Genomic DNA, 25,363 nt, shown 5'->3' on the forward strand with positions numbered 1-25,363 from the left:
TACCAGAAAGGAAGACCTCAATTGGATCTATCTTTAATACTCACTGGTATCCTTGTTGCTCTCAACACCTCAACATGGACCACAACACAAGCAAGAATAATAAGAAAAACGAAGTGTGAACATTAAATCAAGTTGTACAAATACGATACAAACTAGCACACACGGTGTTACAATAACACTGGCACACACGGTGTTACAATAACACTGGCACACACGGTGTTACAATAACACTGGCACACACGGTGTTACAATAACACTGGCACACACGGTGTTACAATAACACTGGCACACACGGTGTTACAATAACACTGGCACACACGGTGTTACAATAACACTGGCACACACGGTGTTACAATAACACTGGCACTCGGTGAGATACCAAAAATGGCACACGGGGTGCAACAATAACACTGGCACACACGGTGTTACAATAACACTGGCACACACGGTGTTACAATAACACTGGCACACACGGTGTTACAATAACACTGGCACACACGGTGTTACAATAACACTGGCACACACGGTGTTACAATAACACTGGCACACACGGTGTTACAATAACACTGGCACACACGGTGTTACAATAACACTGGCACACACGGTGTTACAATAACACTGGCATACGGTGAGATACTAAAAATGGCACACGGGGTGCAACAATAACACTGGCACACACGGTGTTACAATAACACTGGCACACAGGGTGTTACAATAACACTGGCACACACGGTGTTACAATAACACTGGCATACGGTGAGATACTAAAAATGGCACACGGGATGCAACAATAACACTGGCACACAGGGCAACAATAACACTGGCACACAGGGTGCAACAATAGCACTGGCACACGGGGTGCAACAATAACACTGGCACACAGGGTGCAACAATAACACTGGCACACGGGGTGCGACAATAACACCGACACACAGGGTGCAACAATAACACTGGCACACAGGGTGCAACAATAACACTGGCACACAGGTGCAACAATAACACTGGCACACGGGGTGCGACAATAACACTGGCACACAGGGTGCAACAATAACACTGGCACACAGGGTGCAACAATAACACTGGCACACAGGGTGCAACAATAACACTGGCACACAGGGTGCAACAATAACACTGGCACACAGGGTGCAACAATAACACTGGCACACGGGGTGCGACAATAAAACTGGCACACACGGTGTTACAATAACACTGGCACACACGGTGTTACAATAACACTGGCACACACGGTGTTACAATAACACTGGCACACGGTGAGATACTAAAAATGGCACACGGGGTGCAACAACAACACTGGCACACAGGGTGTTACAATAACACTGGCACACAGGGTGTTACAATAACACTGGCATACGGTGAGATACTAAAAATGGCACACTGGGTGCAACAATAGCACTGGCACACGGGGTGCAACAATAACACTGGCACACAGGGTGCAACAATAACACTGGCACACGGGGTGCGACAATAACACCGGCACACAGGGTGCAACAATAACACTGGCACACAGGGTGCAACAATAACACTGGCACACAGAGTGCAACACTAACACTAACACACAGGGTGCAACAATAACACTGGCACACGGGGTGCGACAATAACACTGGCACACAGGGTGCAACAATAACACTGGCACATAGGGTGCAACAATAACACTGGCACACAGGGTGCAACAATAACACTGGCACACGGGGTGCGACAATAACACTGGCACACAGCGTGCAACAATAACACTGGCACATAGGGTGCAACAATAACACTGGCACACAGGGTGCAACAATAACACTGATACACAGGGTGCAACAATAACACTGGCACACGGGGTGCAACAATAACACTGGCACATGGGGTGCAACAATAACACTGGCACACGGGGTGCAACAATAACACTGGCACACGGGGTGCAACAATAACACTGGCACACGGGGTGCAACAATAACACTGGCACACGGGGTGCAACAATAACACTGGCACATGGGGTGCAACAATAACACTGGCACACGGGGTGCAACAATAACACTGGCACACGGGGTGCAACAATAACACTGGCACACGGGGTGCGACAATAACACTGACACACAGGGTGCAACAATAACACTGACACACAGGGTGCAACAATAACACTGGCATGCGGGGTGCAACAATAACACTGACACACAGGGTGCGATAATAACACTGGCACACGAGGTGCGACAATAACACTGACACACGGGGTGCAACAATAACACTGGCACACGGGGTGCAACAATAACATTGACACACAGGGTGCGATAATAACACTGGCACACGGGGTGCGACAATAACACTGACACACGGGGTGCAACAATAACACTGGCACACGGGGTGCGACAATAACACTGACACACAAGGTGCAACAATAACACTGGCACACAGGGTGCAACAATAACACTGACACACAGGGTGCGACAATAACACTGGTACACGGGGTGCGACAATAACACTGGCACACAGGGTGCAACAATAACACTGGCACATAGGGTGCAACAATAACACTGGCACACAGGGTGCAACAATAACACTGGCACACGGGGTGCGACAATAACACTGGCACACAGCGTGCAACAATAACACTGGCACATAGGGTGCAACAATAACACTGGCACACAGGGTGCAACAATAACACTGATACACAGGGTGCAACAATAACACTGGCACACGGGGTGCAACAATAACACTGGCACACGGGGTGCAACAATAACACTGGCACACGGGGTGCAACAATAACACTGGCACACGGGGTGCAACAATAACACTGGCACATGGGGTGCAACAATAACACTGGCACACGGGGTGCAACAATAACACTGGCACATGGGGTGCAACAATAACACTGGCACACGGGGTGCAACAATAACACAGGCACACGGGGTGCAACAATAACACTGGCACACGGGGTGCGACAATAACACTGACACACAGGGTGCAACAATAACACTGACACACAGGGTGCAACAATAACACTGGCATGCGGGGTGCAACAATAACACTGACACACAGGGTGCGATAATAACACTGGCACACGAGGTGCGACAATAACACTGACACACGGGGTGCAACAATAACACTGGCACACGGGGTGCAACAATAACATTGACACACAGGGTGCGATAATAACACTGGCACACGGGGTGCGACAATAACACTGACACACGGGGTGCAACAATAACACTGGCACACGGGGTGCGACAATAACACTGACACACAAGGTGCAACAATAACACTGGCACACAGGGTGCAACAATAACACTGACACACAGGGTGCGACAATAACACTGGTACACGGGGTGCGACAATAACACTGACACACGGGGTGCAGCGATAACACTGACACACACGGTGCAACAATAACACTGGCACACGGGGTGCAACAATAACACTGGCACACAGGGGTGCAACAATAATACTGGTACACGGGGTGCAACAATAACACTGACACACAGGGTGCAACAATAACACTGGCACACGGGGTGCGACAATAACACTGACACACGGGGTGCAGCGATAACACTGGCACACGGGGTGCGACAATAACACTGACACACAGGGTGAAACAATAACACTGACACACGGGGTGCGACAATAACACTGACACACGGAGTGCAACAATAACACTGGCACACGGGGTGCGACAATAACACTGGCATCCAGGGTACGACAATAATATTGGTACGCAGGGTGCGACATAACACTGGCACAAGGTTACCTGTAGTTGCTTCTGGAGGTCACAGCCCCCGCGGCCCGGTTCCAGACCAGGTATCCTGGTTGCTAGCCTGATCAATCAAGCTCTTGGTACTCGCCACCCACAGTCCGAAGTACGCACCACAGCCAGGCTGAACAGGAACTGATTTGAGGAATTTGTAGAGTTCCCGCTTGAAAGTAACCAGAGTTCCGTTGAGAATCTTCCCTCATCAATGAATGGAGGGTGTTTAATTGTGGTTCCTTTACACTGAGTTCTCTTTCAGTGTATTCATAGCTTCCCTGCTCTTCACCTCTTGAGTTCTTATGTAGTTATTTCAGTGTGAAGGTTTGGAACCAATCCCTCCAGTATCTTCTAGGTGTAGAATATCATTTATCTTTCTCGCCTACTTTCTAAGGAGTACAGTTCGAGGAATTTCAAGCACTTACAGTAATTTAGGTGCCTGAATTTATACGAGCTGTGAAGGTTCTCTGTATATTTACCAGTTCTGCAATTTCACATGCTTCGAAGGAGGCCAGTAGTTTACAATAATACTCCAACCCAGAAAGAACTCATGACTAGAAAAGTGTCATCATTTTCTTGGCATCTCTTATCAACTACCCTTCAGCTGATATAATGACAATGTTGCGCTCCTTGAACGTAAGACCTTGACATTATCACTCCCAGGTCTCTCACATTAATCATACGTTCTATTATGTCGTTCTTCAATTATTCCATAACATACTAACAGAAATTTGTCCTCAAACGAATAATTGTTGTCAATGGCCTGAAGGCTCGCTGGGTCTTCTATGGATGTCACACTCTTGCAGCTTTTAGTAACGTCAGCAAAGAATGATGCAGTGATATGGTTTAAGTCCCTGTTTATGTCATATATGAGAATAAGTAAGAAAAGTGGGGCGAGTACTGTGCCTTGGGGAGCATAACTTTTCACTGTAGCTATTAGTCTTTGGGTTCTATTAGTTAGGTAGTTAAATATCCATCAGCTCACGTACCTAGTTATTCCCTATGCGCATATTTTATGCGCAGTTACCCCCACGTTCGCACTTGCAGTCAGTGTACACTACATCTGCACTGTAAACAACTTTATTCAGGTATACACAGATACAGTTACATTGATTATCATACATAGCAGATGTGTAGAGAACCTTGGATAACCCAAAAATGTCAGGCAAAGTGACTTATTTCCATTGGTACTGTGCCACAATAACACTAGAACAAGAGAACCATCAGTTGAACTTTCCCAGCACCAACCTGGTAGTAAAAGCAGCAGACAGACGGAATCGACTATGCTGAGAATCTCCTGTGATCGCAAACCACAAACACCGTCACTCAGAAGTCAGATTCATTCCTAACTACATACAGGAGTACTGAAGTCAGCCTACTGGCTCGCCAAATTTTAAACGTGGAGGTTTCTACTGGACGAACACATTACTGTGGTTGTGTATCAGTGGTATTGAATACCGACAAGATGATTAGGCATACGACAACCCCACTCCAAGTGACTTTCTTAGTGGCGGGAAACGAAAAAAGAAAATGGAAGGAAATAAAAATAGTCAATCACCTTGGAGTCTTGTTGGACTGGAGGCACAGCCAGTGACCCCCCCCCCCATGGAACTCCAGAACCACAACTACTGATGCAACATTTGGGTATCTTTATGTGTTGACGTTTCGCCATCCAGTGGCTTTATCAATACAGTTCATGGGCAAAACAGATACATACAGCAAATAGTGGAAGATGAGGTAATCAGTCCCTCAGCCTAGGAGCAGGTGATGAGCAAAGTCAAGATACCCAGATGTTACACAAGTGTGTAATTCATCACATCACTGTAGGTGACGTAACTCGCACGTCTCCACTATATACATATGTGCAGTCTTTCTACCCATCTCTGTGAGAACTAATAAAGTCCCTGGTGGACGGAATGTCTTCCCAACAAAATGCCATAACAGCAAATTGCCTTATTAACCCAGCTGTAGTAATTAGCAAGATAAATCAGTTCTAACGTTACACAAATAACCTGCATATACGAGGAACTTACAACGACGTGTGTGACTAATTAATGGTCCAAGTCGGAGCGAAATGTCGTCATAAGTTTCTTTCTCCTGTGTGAGGGTTATTCGTGTATTGATCCAGTCACGGTATTGTGCCGTTTCATTCTTAAATTCTAACATTTCTACGGTGAGGCGGAGAGACTTCAGGCCAGCAGAAAAATTCCCTTCAAAGGGGAATGAATGCTTTGATGCTGAAGGGCTCTTGATCCAAGGATTTGGAGGTGTCCTGTCACTCCTCAGACCAAACCAGATTACCTTCCTATACGGATTTAGCGTCTCCCATGATACTACTAATAATAATAGCTATCTGTGCAGTAAACATCAATGATGGATACTTAGTTCACAAATTACTATAATTATACTTTCTCAGACAGCTGGTTCAACAGCTCTGAGAGTAACGCTGGTTCAACAGCTCTGAGAGTAACGCTGGTTCAACAGCTCTGAGAGTAACGCTGGTTCAACAGCTCTGAGAGTAACGCTGGTTCAACAGCTCTGAGAGTAACTAGTATACGAATTTAAATATGTACACATTCTCCTACAAATTATATACTTATTATTTATAAATACAGAGTACTTTATAATGCATAAAGGAAACAAATATCAATAAGCGTAGCACCTACACAACTATAACGTTACTACCTAAACCTCGTATGACACCGATACTGTTGTTATACTCCAGAAATATGTGATGAACTCTCACGGTTCGTGCAGAAATACTGATCTGTCATAATAGGTTTATTTCTTTTAACCATGTGGAGATAGCGGGATGCAGTCCCGGGTATACCTGTGATGAGTTCCCGGAGTTTTCCTGCTCCCAGAGCTGGTGCTTACCTGGTTAACCAAGTTGTCGCTGCTGGTGGCCGGCTGACCCAATTAACCATCAGGTATTTGCCACTACCTGGAGTCTACCTGGAGGGTATTCCGGGGATCAACGCCCCCGCGACTCGGTCCACGACCAGGCCTCCCGACGGATCAGGGTCTGATAAACCAGGCTGTTACTGCAGGCCACGCGTAGTCCAACGTACAAACCATAGCCCGGCTGATCATAAGAATATAAGGAGGAACACTGCAACAGGCCTACTGGCCTATGCGAGGCAGCTCCAATTCTCCCATTGGCTTAAGCCAATGCCTTGACCTAGTAAGGTCAGACACGTGCATCCGACCTAGTAGCACAAGCTAGTCAGGTCCAACTCACACCCACTCATGTATTTATCCGACCTATTTTTAAAACTACACAACGTCTTAGCGTCTATGACGGTACTCGGGAGTTTGTTCCACTCATCCACAACTCTATTACCAAACCAGTGCTTTCCTATATCCTTGCTGAATCTGAATTTTTCCAATTTAAAGCCATTGCTGCGAGTCCTGTCTATGTTAGATATTTTTAGCACGCTATTTACATCCCCTTTATTAATTCCTGTTTTCCATTTATACACCTCATCCGGCACCGACTTTAAGTATCTGTCCAGCTCTCTCTTGAAGACAGCTAGGGGGCCTATTGGTAATTCCCCTTATGCATGGTGGGATGCTGTTGAACAGTCTTGGGCCCCGGACACTTATGGTGTTGTTTCTCTGTGTACTTTTCATTGGGGGTATTTTGCATTGCCTGCCCAGTTTTTTACTTTCGTAGGGAGTGATTATTGTGTGCAGATTCGGGACCATTCCTTCTAGGATTTTCAAAGTATATATTATATATCTCTCGCCTGCGTTCCAGCGAGTACAAGTCAAGTGCTTCCAAGCGTTCCCAACAGTTGAAGTGTTTGATAGAATATACATGTGCAGTAAAGGTTCTCTGTACACTCTCTAGATCGGCATTTTTACCTGCTTTGAACGGAGATAATGTACAGCAAAATTCTAGCCTAGAGAGAACAAGTGATTTGAAAAGGATCATTTTCTTGGCATCTCTTGTTTTGAACGTTCTCATTATCCATCCTATCATTTTCTTAGCAGTTGTGATCCTTGAAAGTGAGATCCTCAGACATTACCACTCCCAGGTCCCTCACATTATTTTTCCACTCTATTGTATGATCAGAATTTATAGTATACTCAGTTATAGCTATTATCTCCTCCAGTTTTCCATAACGGAGTAGTTGGAATTTGTCTTCATTGAACATCATACTGTTTTCCGTTGCCCATTGGAAAACTTGGTTTATATCTTCATGGAGGTTAACAGTGTCCTCAATAGATGACAGTCTCATGCAGATCCTAGTATCATGTACAAACGATGACACGGTGCTGTGGATTACATCTCTGTCTATGTCTGATATGAGGATGAGGAACAGGATGGGGGCGAGTACTGTGCTTCCGATTTAACTCTGTTGACCACTACTCTTTGTGTTCGATTGGTTAGAAATCTGAAGATCCATCTCCCCACTTTGCCAGTTATTCCTTTAGCACGTATTTTGTGCGCTATTACCTCATGATCGCACTTGTCAAAGGCTTTTGCAAAGTCTGTGTATATTACATCTGCGATAAATGGTTTAAAACCGACAAGTTGAAGATTGAGACATGTATGAAACATATGGGAATCTTTATTGAAGAAACGTTTCGCCACAGAGTGGATTCATCAGTCCTGTACAAAGCAGAAAGGTGTAAGGAGACGAGGAGAGATTACCTCAAACTCCTCCTCTGCGTTGCATTGGACTGATGAAGCCACTCTGTGGCGAAACGTTTCTTTAATAAAGATTCCCATATGTTGCATAAGTGTCTCAATCTTCAACTTGTCGGTTTTAAACCATTTATCGCATTTGTCAGACACTACTTCATGGGATCTTCATACAAGGAATTCTTCAGCACTTGTCCAACCTTTGGACGAAGACCTACTTACACTAGTGGATGGTTCCACTGTGATCCCGCCTCCTCCTGCTTCCACTTACCTGACTATAGTATATAAACCACTTCTACGGCCCTATGCTGTACTTTCTACAAGACTGATGGGCTGAACACATCGACTCCAGGCTGAAGGACTACCTCAAACTCCTCTCCTTACAGCTTTCTGCTTTGTATCGGACTGATGAATTCACTATGTGGCGAAACGTTTCTTCAGTAAAGATTCCCATGTGTTGCATAAGTGTCTCAATATTACATCTGCATTCTGTTTTTCTTCCAGTGCATCCAAGATCATATCATAGTGATCCAGTAGTTTCGAGTCAGGAGCTACATGCTCTGAACCCATGTTGCCCAGGATTGTGCAGTTTTTGGGAATCCAAGTGGTTTGCAGTCGTGCTTCCTAGCACTCTTTCAAAGATTTTTATGATGTAGGACGTTAGACCTATTGGTCTCTAGTTCTTAGCTAATGTTTTTCTGCCACCTTTATGGAGTGGGGCTATATCCGTTGTTTTTAGTGACTGTGGAATTTCACCCATGTTTAAGCTCCTCCATAGTATACTTAGGGGTTTCTTGCAGTTCTTAATGAAGACAGAGTTTCACGAGTCTGGGCCCGGGGCTGAGTGCATGTGCATGTTGTCAATGGCTTTCTCAAAGTCTATCGGAGTTAGGGTAATGTCGAAAATCTGGCATACATTTATGGAGTTTTGAGGCTCATTCATGAAAAAATCATTTGGATTGTCGATCTTTAGACTGATCAGTGGCTCGCTAAACAGAGTCGTATAGGGATTTCAGTGTTCCACTCATTCATGTGTTGTCATCTGTGTAAGTTCCAGTTTGTCTGAGCAAGGGCCCGATACTAGATGTGGTACTTATTTGCATTGTTTTTGGCATATGAAAAATGTTTCGAATTTCTTTCAATTTCACTAATCGCTGTTAGCTCCTCCTGTCTCTCCTGGGTCCTGTATGTGTCCTTTAACTTAAGTTCGATACTTTCCACTTCCCTGGTCAGCGCTTCCTTCCGTGTATCAGATAATCTAGGGTTCTTGAGGAGCTCAGTGATTCTTCGTCGTCTTCTGTAGAAGGAACGTCTTTCTCTCTCCAGTTTACTTCTTTTTTCTTAGGGGAATATGCCTTGAACATACTTCAGCTGCCAGGAAGCTGATCCTTTCAAGGCACTGGTTTAGATCCATGTTATTTAAGATATCTTCCCAACATGTTTAATTTAAGACATGGTTCACCTGGTCCCAGTTGATGTTCTTGTTGAAGTTGCATTTGATGAAGACACCTTCACAGCTACGTGTATTTTGCTGATCAGGGCCCCTGTGCATGCAAGTTCGAACTTCCATTAGATTGTGATCGGAATTAGTTGTTTTTTTATATTATGTTTCTTACCAGGTTCTCATTATTTGTGAAGATAAGGTCAAGTGTGTTTTCCAGTCTTGTTGGCTCCACTATCTGACTTAAGGTGTGTTTATCACAGATTTAGTAGCTTGTGTGTGACCTTCCATCTGCACTGCCTCCAGGGATTGTTTCTGCTATACCATTAGTTGCTACATTCTTCCATTTTGTATGCCTTAGGTTGCAATCACCAAGCAGTAAGATGTTTGGGAATGGAGCTGGAAGGCTTTCCAGACAGTAATCAATTTTCTGTAGCTGTTCCTTGAACTATTGGGAGGTCGCATCTGGTGGCTTATATACAACCACAATGACTAAGTTTTGGTTCTCGATCTTTATTGATAGAACTTCAACTACATCATTTGTGGTGTTCAGCATCTCTGTACAGATGAGCGACTTTTTGACATACAGGCCAACCCTCCCTGTCATGCCTGTTCTTTCTCTCACATCTATAAAGGTTGTACCCATATATATCCATATTTCGTTGTCAAAGTGATCTTTTGTGTGGGTCTCTGTGAAGGCTGCAAACATCACATTTGACTCTAGAAGTCCACTGATAGAAGGTATTTTGTTGTTGGTGTAAGGCCCTGTATATTAGCAAATATAAACGAGGTTGATGCAGGCTTGTTAACCTACTCTAAGCTTAGTACTGGTATTCGTCAAAGCTTGTGCAGGCTTCTAGAGCATTATCAGTGTAGAGATACTGTTCTCCCCGTAACATAAATAATGAGTTTATCTCACGTTATCAGTACACGCTCTGGCGAGTGGCGTCCAATATGACTGATAAATGTAAATCAGCTGACTTAGTCACGTAACTGCAAAACCTCAATAAAGCCCGCTCAGTACTGCAGTATCTCCCTTCTCATACTGCCGTTCATTACCTGGGATACCAACATGTCCTGGGTACCAACAGAACTCCATGGCCTTGTCCCCGGCGTGAATAATGCACGAGTAAAACCTGCTGGAGAAGAAATTCCATGGCACTATGACAATGAACATGCTGCGGACCTTCTCAACATGGACATCACGATCATGAAGGGAAATAAGAGCAATCTTATTATTGGTGAATACGTGGAAGGCAGATTATATCGAGACTTGTACAATCCCCGAGGGTACTTGATACAAAATCACATATGGTAGTCAGGAAGAATTTGACCTCAGGAGTACAGATGAGAAAGCAGGTAGTCCTTTTGTTGCTATAAACAGCGCCTGCTGGTACAAAAACATCCCTTTGAAGTACTCACAAGCTCTGCATTCGTCATTCCATGACAGTTGCTGATGATGGCAAAAATGCTTATGGGGCCCTTATAGTCATGCATAAAAATACATTTTAGGGAATGAGACACCGTTAACTTGTATGAAGGCGAAGGTGGTGATCTTCCCCCCTCAAAATTCTAAAGGGTAAGCGCAACGGGCCAATTATCAATCAGTTATATAGAAATGTTTATAGAACCCAGGGACACTAGTTCCTATTGGTAGAGGTTGAAATGGAGAAACCCGGTTGGCGAAGTGCAGCTGGCAATAAACTTCGGCAATAAACTTCGGCCAGAGCCTGGCCGAAGGCCGGGCTCTGGGAGTAGAAAAACTCTTGGGACTCATCAAAGATATGTATATAAATCCATACCCGTAGTTCAGTGTCATCAGTCGTAAGTGTTGGCAAATCTACACGTAAGGAGAAACATCCCCACTGTTTATGCCGAAAGAGGGAGTAACATTGGAGGAGCTACCACCAACAACACTGTCATTAAAGTAGCTACCACAACTTTAATGGTAAACCAGCAAGAAATCCGTAAGTGTAGTTGAAATCAAGACTTGAGTATATGTCACATCACGTGGAGGGTGTGAGAAGGTATATGTCACATCACGTGGAGGCTACAAGAAGATACATGTGGAGACAACAGAAAGGGTCTGGTATACCACTGTTTGTGAGCATAAACACGCCTGCAGTCAATGTTATCCACAGAAACAGCTACAATCACTTTACAATGTGAAACGAACCAAAATTAATCAAGGAGGAGGTATCGTTGCCTGGAAGCTGTGTCCATTAATCTTGGCAATCTAATATACAGTTGTGCAAATTATTAATAATCAATTTACGCGCTGAACCCGCACAGCTGTGCAAAACACGGGAGCTCTTCAGGATTTAGAGAGCTTCAGGTCAATTGATTTTATGCCGTAAGGATGCAGCCGTCAGGTGATAGTAGTTACAATTTAAAGCTCCCTGCCTGAACTGCACCTGATCTCCACACTACAAAACATTCCCCCTCCTCCCCCCCTTTTTTTTTGGTCTAGCGAATAGATAAAACCTTGTTCAAAAAAAAAATCCTTAATAAAGTTAGAATAACGTCGATACCTTTAGTGAAACTTCATCCTGGGCCTCCTGAGGGGTCAACCGGGGTGTTGCGGTATAGCTCCCGGGTCTCTTGATGGAGTTGAGCTGCAGCTTTCCTGCCTTTTAAGAGTTATAAACTAAGACGTGGCTACAACGACTTCACTAACACAAACCGCAAATGTGATCATGAGATAGATCATAAAATTTTATAACGGCAAAAGAGAGGGAATGGAGGAGTGTACTCCCCTATATGTGGTTGTAGGGGTCGATTCACAGCTCTTGGCCCCGTGTGTGCGTGGGAACACACGGGGTCACCCACATTATAAGAAATTTCAAAACTTTAGCTAGCGTAATATTCTCCCCCCCCATGTTTTATCGGTGTTTTGAAGTAAACTCCTCACAAAAATAGAGAAAAGGTCATTACAGCTCGAGTATTACGTCTCACACTGGTTACTGGTCAAGGGCCCTAATGGAAATAAGTCATTTTGACGTTGGGTGGGTTATACTAGTTTTTTTATATTATGTATGATAATTGTTCTTATATGTACCTGTGCCTAAATAAACTTACTGACTGCGTGGACGGTTACAAAGCATGGCTTGCTTCTGCAGTGTTTTAAAAACTGAGGTTGGAGAGTTGAAGGAGGAGGTCTTGCTTCTCCAGGAGGAGATTGGGAGGCTGAAGGTCCACCTCAATGGGTCTGGGAGAGAGTGTGAGGTGGCTGGGGTTGTGGGGAATGAGGCTTCTAGCAGTGAGGTGCAGTCTGTCTCTCGCTGTGAGGAGGCTGTAGGTGGGGAGGTAGCAACGGCTACCAGCAGTGAGGTGCAGCCCAGCACCTGCTACAAGTGGCGAGTGGTTCACAGTAATGGGAGGCGCATCAGAGTAAGGAAAGTTAATAAATAATAAGGAAAGTTAAGAGTGAAGATCTGAAGGTAGGAAATCGCTTCTCTGTTCTTCAGGATGAATGTACTTCAGTGGCCAGTGAAGGTAAGGGTACTACTGCCACTGCTAATGGAGGTAAGCGCATTCTTGTGGTTGGTGACTCTCAGGTAAGATATATTGACCGTGCTTTTTGTAATAGGAATAAGATGAGAGATAGAGTGTGCTTCCCTGGAGCTGGTGTTGGGGACATAGTCAACAGGTTAGATAATATCATGTCAGGTAATGGGAACAAGCCCATTATCTGTCTCAGTGCTGGTGGAAATGATATTGGGAAGGGTAGGAGAGAGAGCTGCTAGATAAGTACAGGTCAGCTATAGATTTCATTAAGTCTAAGGAAGGGATCCCAATCATATGTAGCATCTTGCCTGGAAGGGGAGTAGGAAATGAATGGTTGTCTAGGGCAATTGGTGTAAATTGCTGGCTAGACAGATACTGCAAGGAACTTGCAATCTCATTCATTGACAACTGGAACAACTTTTATGGCAAACATGATATGTATGCAAGGGATGGGGTACATCTCTCTGGGGCTGGGGTGGTAGCACTTGCAGACTCAATTGAGAAGGCCATTGGTGAAATGCCTATGATTTTAAACTGATAGAAGATAAAGGTATGGGTGTGTGTGGGAAACAAGCAGGTTGCAACACTAGGGTTCGAAACAGTAAATGTATAAAAGGCATTCAGCATGAAGTTATAAATAAAAACAATAGATCAGGTCAGCAAACAAAGGGGGACAGCAGAGGGCAGCAAGGGACTAGCTCCCTTAAGGTTTACTATACTAATAGCAGGAGTGTAAGAAATAAGATAGATGAGCTAAGATTAATTGCAAGTGCAGGAAACATAGATATTATTGCTATAACAGAGACCTGGCTCAATCTGAAGGATAGAGAGATGCCCTCTGAATGTCACATACAAGGCTATAAATTATTCCACACTGACAGGGTCAACAGGAAAGGTGGTGGAGTAGCGATGTCAGAGACAATTTAAATTGTTGTGTTAGACAAGATATAAAATTAGAAGCGTCAGCCACTAAATCTGTTTGGTTACAGCTTCTCGAGGGCCGAGAAAATCTAATTTTGGGTGTGATTTACAGGGCCCAAAATCTTGATAGGGAGTGCAGTAAGCTTCTATGGGACGAAATTCGTAAGGCATCTACAAACGAAAATGTTGTGCTAATGGGAGATTTCAACTATAGACAGATTGACTGGAGCAATTTGACAGGAAATTTAGAGTCAGGTGACTTTCTTGATACGATCCAGGATTGTTTTTTAAAACAGTTTGTGACAGAGCCAACTAGGGGAAATAACCTCCTTGACTTGGTTCTTGCCAGTAGGGAAACACTAATTAATAATATTGAGGTTAATGATGAGCTTGGGGAAAGTGATCACAAATCACTCAGTTTTAATATATCATGGAATTCCCCTAATAATGGCAATCAAGTCTCTAGCCCCAGACTATATTGAAACATATTGTTTCAGACAACGGAACAATGCTCTTCTCCAGACTGAGGGACTGACCACCTCAAAACTGGACTGATTACATCGTCTTCAAGTATCTTCTGCTTCTATCAACTTTTCTGTACTCGACTGAAGAAGCCTACTGTGTAGGCGAAACGTTTCGAAATAAAGATACCTAACTGTTGCATATGTGTCTTACCTAACAATCTGTCGGTATTTTATACCATTTTAATGTTCATGGAGTCGATGTGTTTAGTCCATCAATCTTGTAGAATGTACAGCATAGGGCCGTAGACGTGGCTTATATACTGTAGTGAGGTGAGGTGAAGCAGGCGGAGGCGGGGTCATAGTGGTACCATCCACTAGTCAATTACTAATAAAGTTAAGAGGATATATGCCTAACCACCCAAGAGGGAATATATCTAATTGACTACTGGCATATAATGTACTAATTTCTACATGTCTATAACATCATTGTATACACACACAAATAACCCGCACATAGAAGAGGAGAGCTTACGACGACGTTTCGGTCCGACTTTGACCATTTACAAAGTCACACTAACGAAAATGAGAGAAAGATGGAGTATATACAGGCCAGGAGGTGGTGGAGGTATAAGGTAGTAGTGGGGAAGGAAGTATGATGGAGGTGGAGCCAGTCAAATATTAAGAAAGAGGGGCACTGCAAGGGAGCTATGGGCCACAGAGGGTAGGAGCAAGAACAGAGGGGGGGGGGTAAATAATGAAGGAACAAATACCCAAGGCAGAAGAAAGACAACCCAAAGGAGAAAGAGGAAAGGGGAAGAGGGAGAGGAAGAAAAAAGAAACAGGTTAAATCACGGGTGTTCTGAAGTTCGGAGCATTTTACAATGTAGTGGGAAAGGAAGGCATCTACAGAGAGGAAGCCAGGACTAAGATTCATACAAGAAAAGTAGTGTACAAAAATTTTAACGAAACCTAAATAAAAACATATTTTCATAATTAGAGGGAAAGATAGAGCAAGGAAGAAAAACTATCCCAGACAATAGATGTTGCTAGGCAGTGTTCGATCTCACCCCCCCCCCCTATTTCCCCAAATCCCCAAGTGTTCTAACACTACGCTAGTTTATCGCCAGAATCTGCTTCAGAGAGTTGCAGTTAAAAGAACGTTGACAACCACGACAACATTATTATTATTATAATCAAGGGGGAAGCGCTAAACCCGGAGGATTATACAGCGCCTGGGGGGGGGATGTGGAAGGCATTCAGGCTTAATTCGGGGAACTGGAGCACAGATCCAATTCCCTAAATCAAGAGCCCCTCACCAACATCAAGGAACCTTCCTTGAGGGGAACCACGACAACAATGTGAGGTAATACCAGAGGATCTATGAACCTTTAGTTTGCGCAACGTAAAATGTGGACGAGTCCACGGAACTTATCCAACAATTTTGTAAGCTACTGCCAAAATACGCACGTCATCTCCTCAGCTGTCCGAGAAAATCAAGATCCCTTCACCAGTTGGTTACAGTTCTCACTATGGTTCCGTTGTTAACGTGACTAGCCCGGTAGGTAGCCGGCCTTGATATCAGCTGTATACCTACCTGGAGGGAGTTCCAGGGGGGTCAGTGCCCCCGCGGTCCGGTCCAAGACCAGGCCTCAAGGTGGATTAGGGCCTGATCAACCAGGTTGTTACTGATGGCCGCACGCAATCCAACGAACGAACGACAGCCCAGCTGGCAGGTACTGACATTAAGTATCTGTCCAGTTCCCTCTTGAAGACGTAAGAACATAAGAACATAAGAACGAAGGAACACTGCAGCAGGCCTACTGGCCCATGCGAGGCTGGTCCAAGTCTCCTACCGGCTTAAGCCAATGCACCCAACCTAGTCAGGTCAGGTCACCTTGACTTAAGGGAGGAACACGGCAACCGTCCTGGTAGCACAAGCTAATCAGGTCCAACTCACACCCACCCACACCCACTCATGTATTTATCCAACCTATTTTTAAGGCTACACAACGTTCTGGCCTCTATAACTGTACTTGGGAGTTTGTTCCACTCATCCACAACTCTATTACCAAACCAGTACTTTCCTATATCCTTCCTGAATCTGAATTTTTCTAACTTAAAACCATTGCTGCGAGTCCTGTCTAGGCTAGATATTTTCAGCACACTATTTACATCCCCTTTATTTATTCCTGTCTTCCATTTATACACCTCAATCATATCCCCCCTAATTCTACGTCTTTCTAGAGAGTGAAGATCCAGGGCCCTTAGTCTATCCTCATAAGGAAGGTTTCTGATACATGGGATCAACTTTGTCATCCTCCTTTGTACATTTTCCAGAGCATTTATATCCATTCTGTAATACGGTGACGAAAACTGTGCAGCATAATCCAAATGAGGCCTAACCAAGGATGTATAGAGTTGAAGAACAACCTGAGGACTCCTATTATTTATGCTTCTTGATATAAAGCCAAGGATTCTATTAGCTTTATTGCGAACACTTATGCACTGTTGTCTTGGTTTCAGATTACTGCTAACCAGAACTCCTAAATCTTTTTCGCAATCCGTAATATTAAGATCTACATTATTTAGTTTATATGTGGCACGGTTATTGTCCTGTCCAACATTTAGAACTTTGCATTTGTCTATATTAAACTGCATCTGCCACCTCTCCGACCACTGCATCAGTCTACTCAAATCTTCCTGGAGATCTCTAATGTCCTCGTCAGAATGAATTTGACGGCCTATTTTGGTGTCATCGGCAAACTTGCTGATGTCGCTCTTTATGCCCTCATCTATGTCGTTTATGTATATTGTGAACAGCAGGGGACCCAACACTGACCCCTGTGGAACACCGCTCGTGACGCTTCCCCACTCTGATTTCTCCCCATTTATGCAAACTCTCTGCTGCCTATTTGTCAACCATGCCTCTATCCAGGAAAAAATTTCTCCTCCTATTCCATGTGCTTATTTCCTTATCACTGTCAGTGAGCTGACCCGAGGAACTTTTGAGTGGGCCTATCTTGTCCCTGATCTTACTTCTGTATACCTGAAAGAATCCTTTTGGGTTAGTCTTCGAATCTCTTGCAACTTTAACCTCAATCTCTTTTTGCTTTTCTAATTCCTTTTTTTTATTTCTCTCTTTAACTGAATATATCGATTTCTTAATTGCCCCTCTCCTCTTTTGATTTGCCTATATATGCCTCTCTTTTGACCAATTAGATATTTTAATCTATTGTTCATCCATTTAGGATCATTTTTGTTTGATTTGATTTCCCTATTTGGAACATAATTTGACTGAGCAGCTAGAACTATGCCCTGGAAAGCGTCATATCGGCAACCATCACCACCTACCTGACCCTTAGTCAGGTCATTCCAGTTCAGCCCACCTAAGTAATTTTTCAGTCCTATGAAATCAGCCAAGCGGAAGTCAGGGACAGAGACTTGATTGCCATTATTAGGGGAATTCCATGATATATTAAAACCAAGTGATTTGTGATCACTTTCCCCAAGCTCATCATTAACCTCAAGATTATTAATTAGTGTTTTCCTACTGGCAAGAACCAAGTCAAGGAGGTTATTTCCTCTAGTTGGCTCTGTCACAAACTGTTTTAAAAAACAATCCTGGATCGTATCAAGAAAGTCACCTGACTCTAAATTTCCTGTCAAATTGCTCCAGTCAATCTGTCTATAGTTGAAATCTCCCATTAGCACAACATTTTCGTATGTAGATGCCTTACGAATTTCGTCCCATAGAAGTTTACTGCACTCCCTGTCAAGATTTGGGGTCCTGTAAATCACACCCAAAATTAGTTTTTCTCGGTCCTCGAGAAGCTGTAACCAAACAGATTCAGTGGCTGACGCTTCTAATTTAATATCTTGTCTAACACAACAATTTAAATTGTCTCTGACATACATCGCTACTCCACCACCTTTCCTGTTGACTCTGTCAGTGTGGAATAATTTATAGCCTTGTATGTGACATTCAGAGGGCATCTCTCTATCTTTCAGATTGAGCCAGGTCTCTGTTATAGCAATAATATCTATGTTTCCTGCACTTGCAATTAATCTTAGCTCATCTATCTTATTTCTTACACTCCTGCTATTAGTATAGTAAACCTTAAGGGAGCTAGTCCCTTGCTGCCCTCTGCTGTTCCCCTTTGTTTGCTGACCTGATATATTGTTTTTATTTATAACTTCATGCTGAATGCCTTTTATACATTTACTGTTTCCAACCCTAGTGTTGCAACCTGCTTGTTTCCCACACACACCCATACCTCTATCTTCCATCAGTTTAAAATCATAGGCATTTCACCAATGGCCTTCTCAATCGGGTCTGCAAGTGCTACCACCCCAGCCCCAGAGAGATGTACCCCATCCCTTGCATACATATCATGTTTGCCATAAAAGCTGTTCAAGTTGTCAATGAATGGGATTGCAAGTTCCTTGCAGTATCTGTCTAGCCAGCAATTTACACCAATTGCCCTAGACAACCATTCATTTCCTACTCCCCTTCTAGGCAAGATGCTACATATGATTGGGATCCCTTCCTTAGACTTAATGAACTCTATAGCCGACCTGTACTTACCTAGCAGCTCTTCTCTCCTACCCTTCCCAATATCATTTCCACCAGCACTGAGACAGATAATGGGCTTGTTCCCATTACCTGACATGATATTATCCAGCCTGTTGACAATGTCCCCAACACCAGCTCCAGGGAAGCACACTCTATCTCTCATCTTCTTATTCCTATTACAAAAAGCACGGTCAATATATCTTACCTGAGAGTCACCAATCACAAGAATGCGCTTACCTCCATTAGCAGGGGCAGTAGTACCCTTACCTTCACTGGCCACTGAAGTACATTCATCCTGAAGAACAGAGAAGCGATTTCCTACCTTCAGATCTTCACTCTTAACTTTCCTTATTATTTATTAACTTTCCTTACTCTGATGTGCCTCCCATTACTGTGAACCACTCGCCACTTGTAGCAGGTGCTGGGCTGCACCTCACTGCTGGTAGCCGTTGCTACCTCCCCAACTACAGCCTCCTCACAGCGAGAGACAGACTGCACCTCACTGCTAGAAGCCTCATTCCCCACAACCCCAGCCACCTCACACTCTCTCCCAGACCCATTGAGGTGGACCTTCAGCCTCCTAATCTCCTCCTGGAGAAGCAAGACCTCCTTCAACTCTCCAACCTCAATTTTTAAAACATCCCAGAAGCAAGCCATGCTTTGTAACCGTCCACGCTAATCCCCAAAGCAGCTCAGGGTCTGTGACCTCACATGACGACTGACCACTGACCAACCAGAGATCTATTGGTAATCCCCATTGTGTATGCTGGGAGGCTGTTGAACAGTCTTGAGCCCCTGACATTTACTGTGCTATCTCTTATTGTGCTCACAGCACCCCTGCTTTTCACTGAGGGTATGTTGCACCGTCTACTTAGTCTTTTTTTTTTTCGTAGAGAGTGATTTGTGTGTGCAGATACAGAACTTGTTCCTCTAGGCTAAGGGTTCTTGATCCTAGGAACTTACAACCACTTTTCCCAGGAACTGTCATGACCCATGCGGGTTCGGCACTTCCTCAAGAATAATAACGGGCCCTGTTTCAAAACTTCTCCAGCAAATCCCTGAACAACAATCCTGTCTAACAGGTTGAGTTACCTTGTTAGGTAAGTATATTTAAGTGCAGGTACACAAATACAGTTACACAAATTATCATAATAATAATAATCTATTTCTACAAGTACAAGGTATACAGGCCTAGCTGACATCAATGATATACTACTATATGCAAAGCCCCTTGTTATCCAGAGCATTTTGGGCAAATTAGGTTAATTGTCCCCAGGATGCGACCCACACCAGTCGACTAACACCCAGGTACCTATTTTACTGACAGGTGAACATGGACAGGAGACGTCTTAAGGAAACACGTCCTAATGTTTCCACCTGTACCGGGGATGAAAAAAAAAAGTCAGACTTATTTCCACTGGGATCTTTGTCAAGGACCCCAATGAAAATAAGTCACTGACTTTTTTGGGGGGTTATCCAAGGTAATTTACAAGTTACTATGTATGATAATTTATGCAACTGTATTTATGTGTACCTATACCCAGTGGCGGACCAACATTTTTGGGGCCCTAAAGCTTGTTATGGGGTCCCTTCGCAACCACTTCTCATAAAGTAGACCCAAAATTTTTAAGTAATGTGGACTACAGTCGCTTCTGGGGCCCCTCCCAGCTTGTACCTAAATAAACTTGCCCTAGACAACAATGTGTACCAACACAGTTATCTTGTGTTCTCCTTATATACCTGCAGCCACACTGAAGCCAGCTAAGCCAGTTCTTATTTAACTTTCGTACTGTGGTCTTAAACAGTAACTTGGGTAGAAATTAACCCAGGATAACCTAGTAAAGGCAAGTAAGCCTATGTTAGCCCGTCCTAATAAGTTATGTCGGTGTTTAAAAAAATAAGGAAGGAGTTAAAGAAAAAAGAGGAAACTTGGAGAGAAAAGGAAATTTAACAGTAAAGCAGTGAGAGAGAGAGAGAGAGAGAGAGAGAGAGAGAGAGAGAGAGAGAGAGAGAAAAAAGAGAGGAGAGGAGAGCACATTCGTACAGCATAATGATGTCAACGAGATAAAGTCAGTTGATCAAATGAAAATGCTGGCCCACAGATGGCTCCAACTTCATCCTGTTTCCTACTTGTATGTCTCATAAGAACATAAGAACATAAGAACGAAGGAACACTGCAGAAGGCCTACTGGCCCATGCGAGGCAGGTCCAAGTCCCTACCGGCTTAAGCCAATGCACCCAACCTAGTCAGGTCAGGTCACATTGACTCAAGGGAGGAACACGGCAACCGACCCGTTAGCACAAGCTATCAGGTCTAACTCACACCCACCCACATCTACTCATGTATTTATCCAACCTATTTTTAAAGCTACACAACGTTCTGGCCTCTATAACGGTACTTGGGAGTTTGTTCCACTCATCCACAACTCTATTACCAAACCAGTACTTTCCTATATCCCTCCTGAATCTGAATTTTTCCAACTTAAAACCATTGCTGCGAGTCCTGTCTAGGCTAGATATTATCAGCACACTATTTACATCCCCTTTATTTATTCCTGTCTTCCACTTATAAACCTCAATCATATCCCCCCTAATTCTACGTCTTTCTAGAGAGTGCAGTTTCAGGGCCCTTAGTCTATCCTCATAGGGAAGGTTTCTGATACATGGGATCATCTTTGTCATCCTCCTTTGTCTCATAACAATAAAAATGCTTTCAAATGAGCTGATGTAGGTAACAGCTCTTAGCTTGCCAATAAAGTTAGGAATCCTTAACCTGTAAATAGCTGTCAATAAAGCTAATGATCCTTAACCTTGTCAAACCCTGTGTAAAAAAAAAAAAAAAAAAAAAAAAAAAAGAGGAGAAGAGAGAGGAGAGAAGAGAGAGGAGAGAGGAGAGAGGAGAGAGAAGAGAGAGGAGAGGAGAGGAGAGAAGAGAGAAGAGAGAGGAGAGAGGAGAGAAGAGAGAGGAGAGAGAGAGGAGAGGAGAGAAGAGAGAAGAGAAGAGCAAAGAGAGGAGCAGAGAGGAGAGGAGAAAGGGTAAGGGAGGAGAGAAGAGTTGAGGAGAAAGGGGAGAGGAGAAAGGAGGGGAGGAGAGGAGAAAGGAGGGGAGGAGAGGAGAAAGGAGAGGAGAGTAAAGAGAGGAGGGAAGAGAAGAGGGAGGGGACATAAGAGGAAGGACAGAGAGAATGCTTGTAGTACATACAAGGCATAATTATTAATTACACTATTTACCATTATCAAAAACAAGTACCAACCCTGGATGGGTCACACTGTACGTCTTGAAGAGCGGACCCGGTAATTAATTACACATCCAAGATGTGATCAGTGCACTAACCAACACTCAGTCACAAAACACCAAGTTCACAGTTTAAAAAAAAAATGAAAAAAGTCAACGTTGGTTATTGTTCGACTCACCGATCAATGAAGTGCAGTTACTAATAGTGGTCGTGATAGAGGATGATAAGCTGGTGGAGCAACATATTAACCCGACACTGACACTAGACGTACTGACTCACAACACCTGAGGGACCCCCACCTCCCACCAATGTTGCCGACTCTCACTTATCAACTTGTCGTACTGCATCAATTCCTACCTCAAGACTCTATTTACTACATTATTTATGATTGCATTCATGGGGGGGGGGGGAGCTAAACCTGTAGGGGTCATACGGCGACTGGGAAAATGGAAGGCATCCTGACTGGATTCAAGGAATTGGAGCACAGGTCCAATTTCATGGATCAAGACCCCCTCGCCAGAGGAACCTACCTTGAGGTATCTACAGATCAAGAAGCCCTCACCAGCATCAAGGAACCTCCCTTGAAGTATCCATAGATCAAGAACCCCTCACCAGCATCAAGGAATCTATCTTGAGGTATTCATAGATCAAGAAGCCCTCACCAGCATCAAGGAACCTCCCTTGAAGTATCCATAGATCAAGAAGCCCTCACCAGCATCGAGGAACCTCCCTTGAAGTATCCATAGATCAAGAACCCCTGTCATCAAGGAATCTACCTTGAGGAATCCATATCAAATAAAGTTTTATATTCCTTATTCTTCCTTACTGTTGGCTTGGGACACTTGATATGAATTTTAAAGCTGTTTTATAATAAAGGAATACACTTTATTGTTACACAAACCATGAAGAGGCTTCTGTCGAGCTGGAGATGGGCTCCTAACCTGACAGGTTAACATGGGGAAGTGCTAAACCACAAGGGTTTGTTGTAACAGGGGTCACACAGCACCTGGGAAAGTGGAGGTCATCAGTTTCTTCTAAGGAAAAGGAAGGCAGCATTAATTCTTTGCATCAAAGATTCCTTCACCAACATCAAGGTGACCTTCTTGATGGGTAGAGTGTCACGTAATAAAATATATTACCTTGTACTTTGTAAAGGTATACCATTAAGTATGTCAGTAAGGATCACTTTGTAGTGTGTTCTGGATACTGAAATACCCTGTGGTTAACATTTTATTTTTACATGTGTATACAGTACAAAATTGCAGTAATCCTCATTTCAGTAGTTAAGTAATACAGTTGTACCACACTTGTCTGGATAAAATAATCAGGATTTTTCTGACACCATTTGCCTTTGATTAAGAAGTAATCTTCTGTGCCAGAACTCTGTGGGTGACCTATGCCATTGTGTCCAACATCATGATGACTGAAACACATGAAATGTCTGATCTCTTTTTTTTTCATACATTTTGCAGTACAGTAAATACTTATAAATGTATTATTGTAACCGCGAACAAGTGGTATTGAATCAGTAACAAACTGCGGCTAGCCAGGGGACTGAACCCGTGTTGTTTTAGCCCGCTTTGTGAGAAGAGAGCAAAAATTCACGACGCTCTAAACCACTGGACCATACAATCCTACAAATATATGTACTGCTTGTGGAGGCTAGTACACCAAACGGAGAATATAATGAAATTAGCTCTGAGGCAACCACACCATCATATGTCCTTGCAAGCCTAGTTTGCTAGGCTCATGCTGTAGTAGGATTGTATGGTCCAGTGGTTTAGAGCGTTGTGAATTTTCTCCCTCTTCCCGCGAAGCAGGCTAATACAACACGGGTTTGATCCCCTGGCTAGCCGCAGTTTGTTATTGTTTATAAATGTATATTGAGTACCCTATTTAGGAGTGCAATTATACATCTTAATTTAATGGCATGTGACGTGACTATAATATCAAAGATAAAAGCATAAATTGTTTAAAGATTGTACTATTATTATATTCATGGGGAAGTACTAGACTCATGGGGATCATACAGTGCCTGAGTTTAAAGATCATAAAGTATGAACAGTAATGCCACTGCTAGAGAAATGCCTTGGTTCAGTGCAGAGAACTGCTCTAACAATTCAGCAAGTAGCAGCATTACTGCAGGAAGTAGATCATGATATGAGGACACAGAACAGATAAATCTCCAAGTTCTTTTCTCAGTGACAGTGTTAAGGGTATGGTCATGGTCAGTAAGTGGATCTCAAAGTTCCTTTGTGTACAAAATTTTATATGACTGGTTTCACCAGATCATGCAGAAATGAAGATAAAGATTAAATATTCTAAAGCTGAGTATACAAGTTTAAAATTTTGACACAGCATTCATCACAGTTGCTGATGCTGCCTACAAGAGTTGATAAATACAGTCACAAAATTCAACATAAATGTCTGAAATATATTAGAAATCAATCTATGGGATGATGAAACCCAAGCGGTAAACAGTCTTCGCATGTAAGAATGTAGCTTAAACACAATTAAGAGCTCCACTTAACTGGAAAAAGAAAATGCTCATCTGCATGGGTTTGAGAGTGTCCAGTGTTTCCCTTTCACTAGTGGTCCAACTAGCAAACTGATCTAATAAACACTGGGACTGATCTGATAAATATTTTATGCCTGAAACCCGGAGTCATTGCAGGAAAGAAAGGTTTTTTGAAGACTGCAAGACTCTGAGTCTGCTTGATAAATGCTCTCAAATAAATAAATGCTTCAACAATTACACAAATTTGTTTTGCTATGTGCTTTACTAACTGTATGTTCCTGATTCAGCCCATGGATCAAGGAGTAATTAAGAG

General features: G+C 43.4%; 1 protein-coding gene across 2 annotated transcripts in view; it reads right to left on the reverse strand.

Moving 5' to 3' along the window:
* LOC128688468 (shootin-1-like) overlaps nt 1-22,848 on the reverse strand; it is a 187,753-nt gene extending 164,905 nt beyond the window's left edge. For both annotated transcript variants that reach the window (XM_070084700.1, XM_070084699.1), the window contains exon 1: nt 22,711-22,848. The gene's annotated coding sequence lies outside the window, so the exon portion shown is untranslated. The remainder of the gene's footprint in view (nt 1-22,710) is intronic.
* Between the last annotated feature and the right edge of the window lie 2,515 nt (nt 22,849-25,363).

The sequence above is a fragment of the Cherax quadricarinatus genome, chromosome 13 (assembly GCF_038502225.1).
Source record: "Cherax quadricarinatus isolate ZL_2023a chromosome 13, ASM3850222v1, whole genome shotgun sequence".
Taxonomy (NCBI): domain Eukaryota; kingdom Metazoa; phylum Arthropoda; class Malacostraca; order Decapoda; family Parastacidae; genus Cherax; species Cherax quadricarinatus.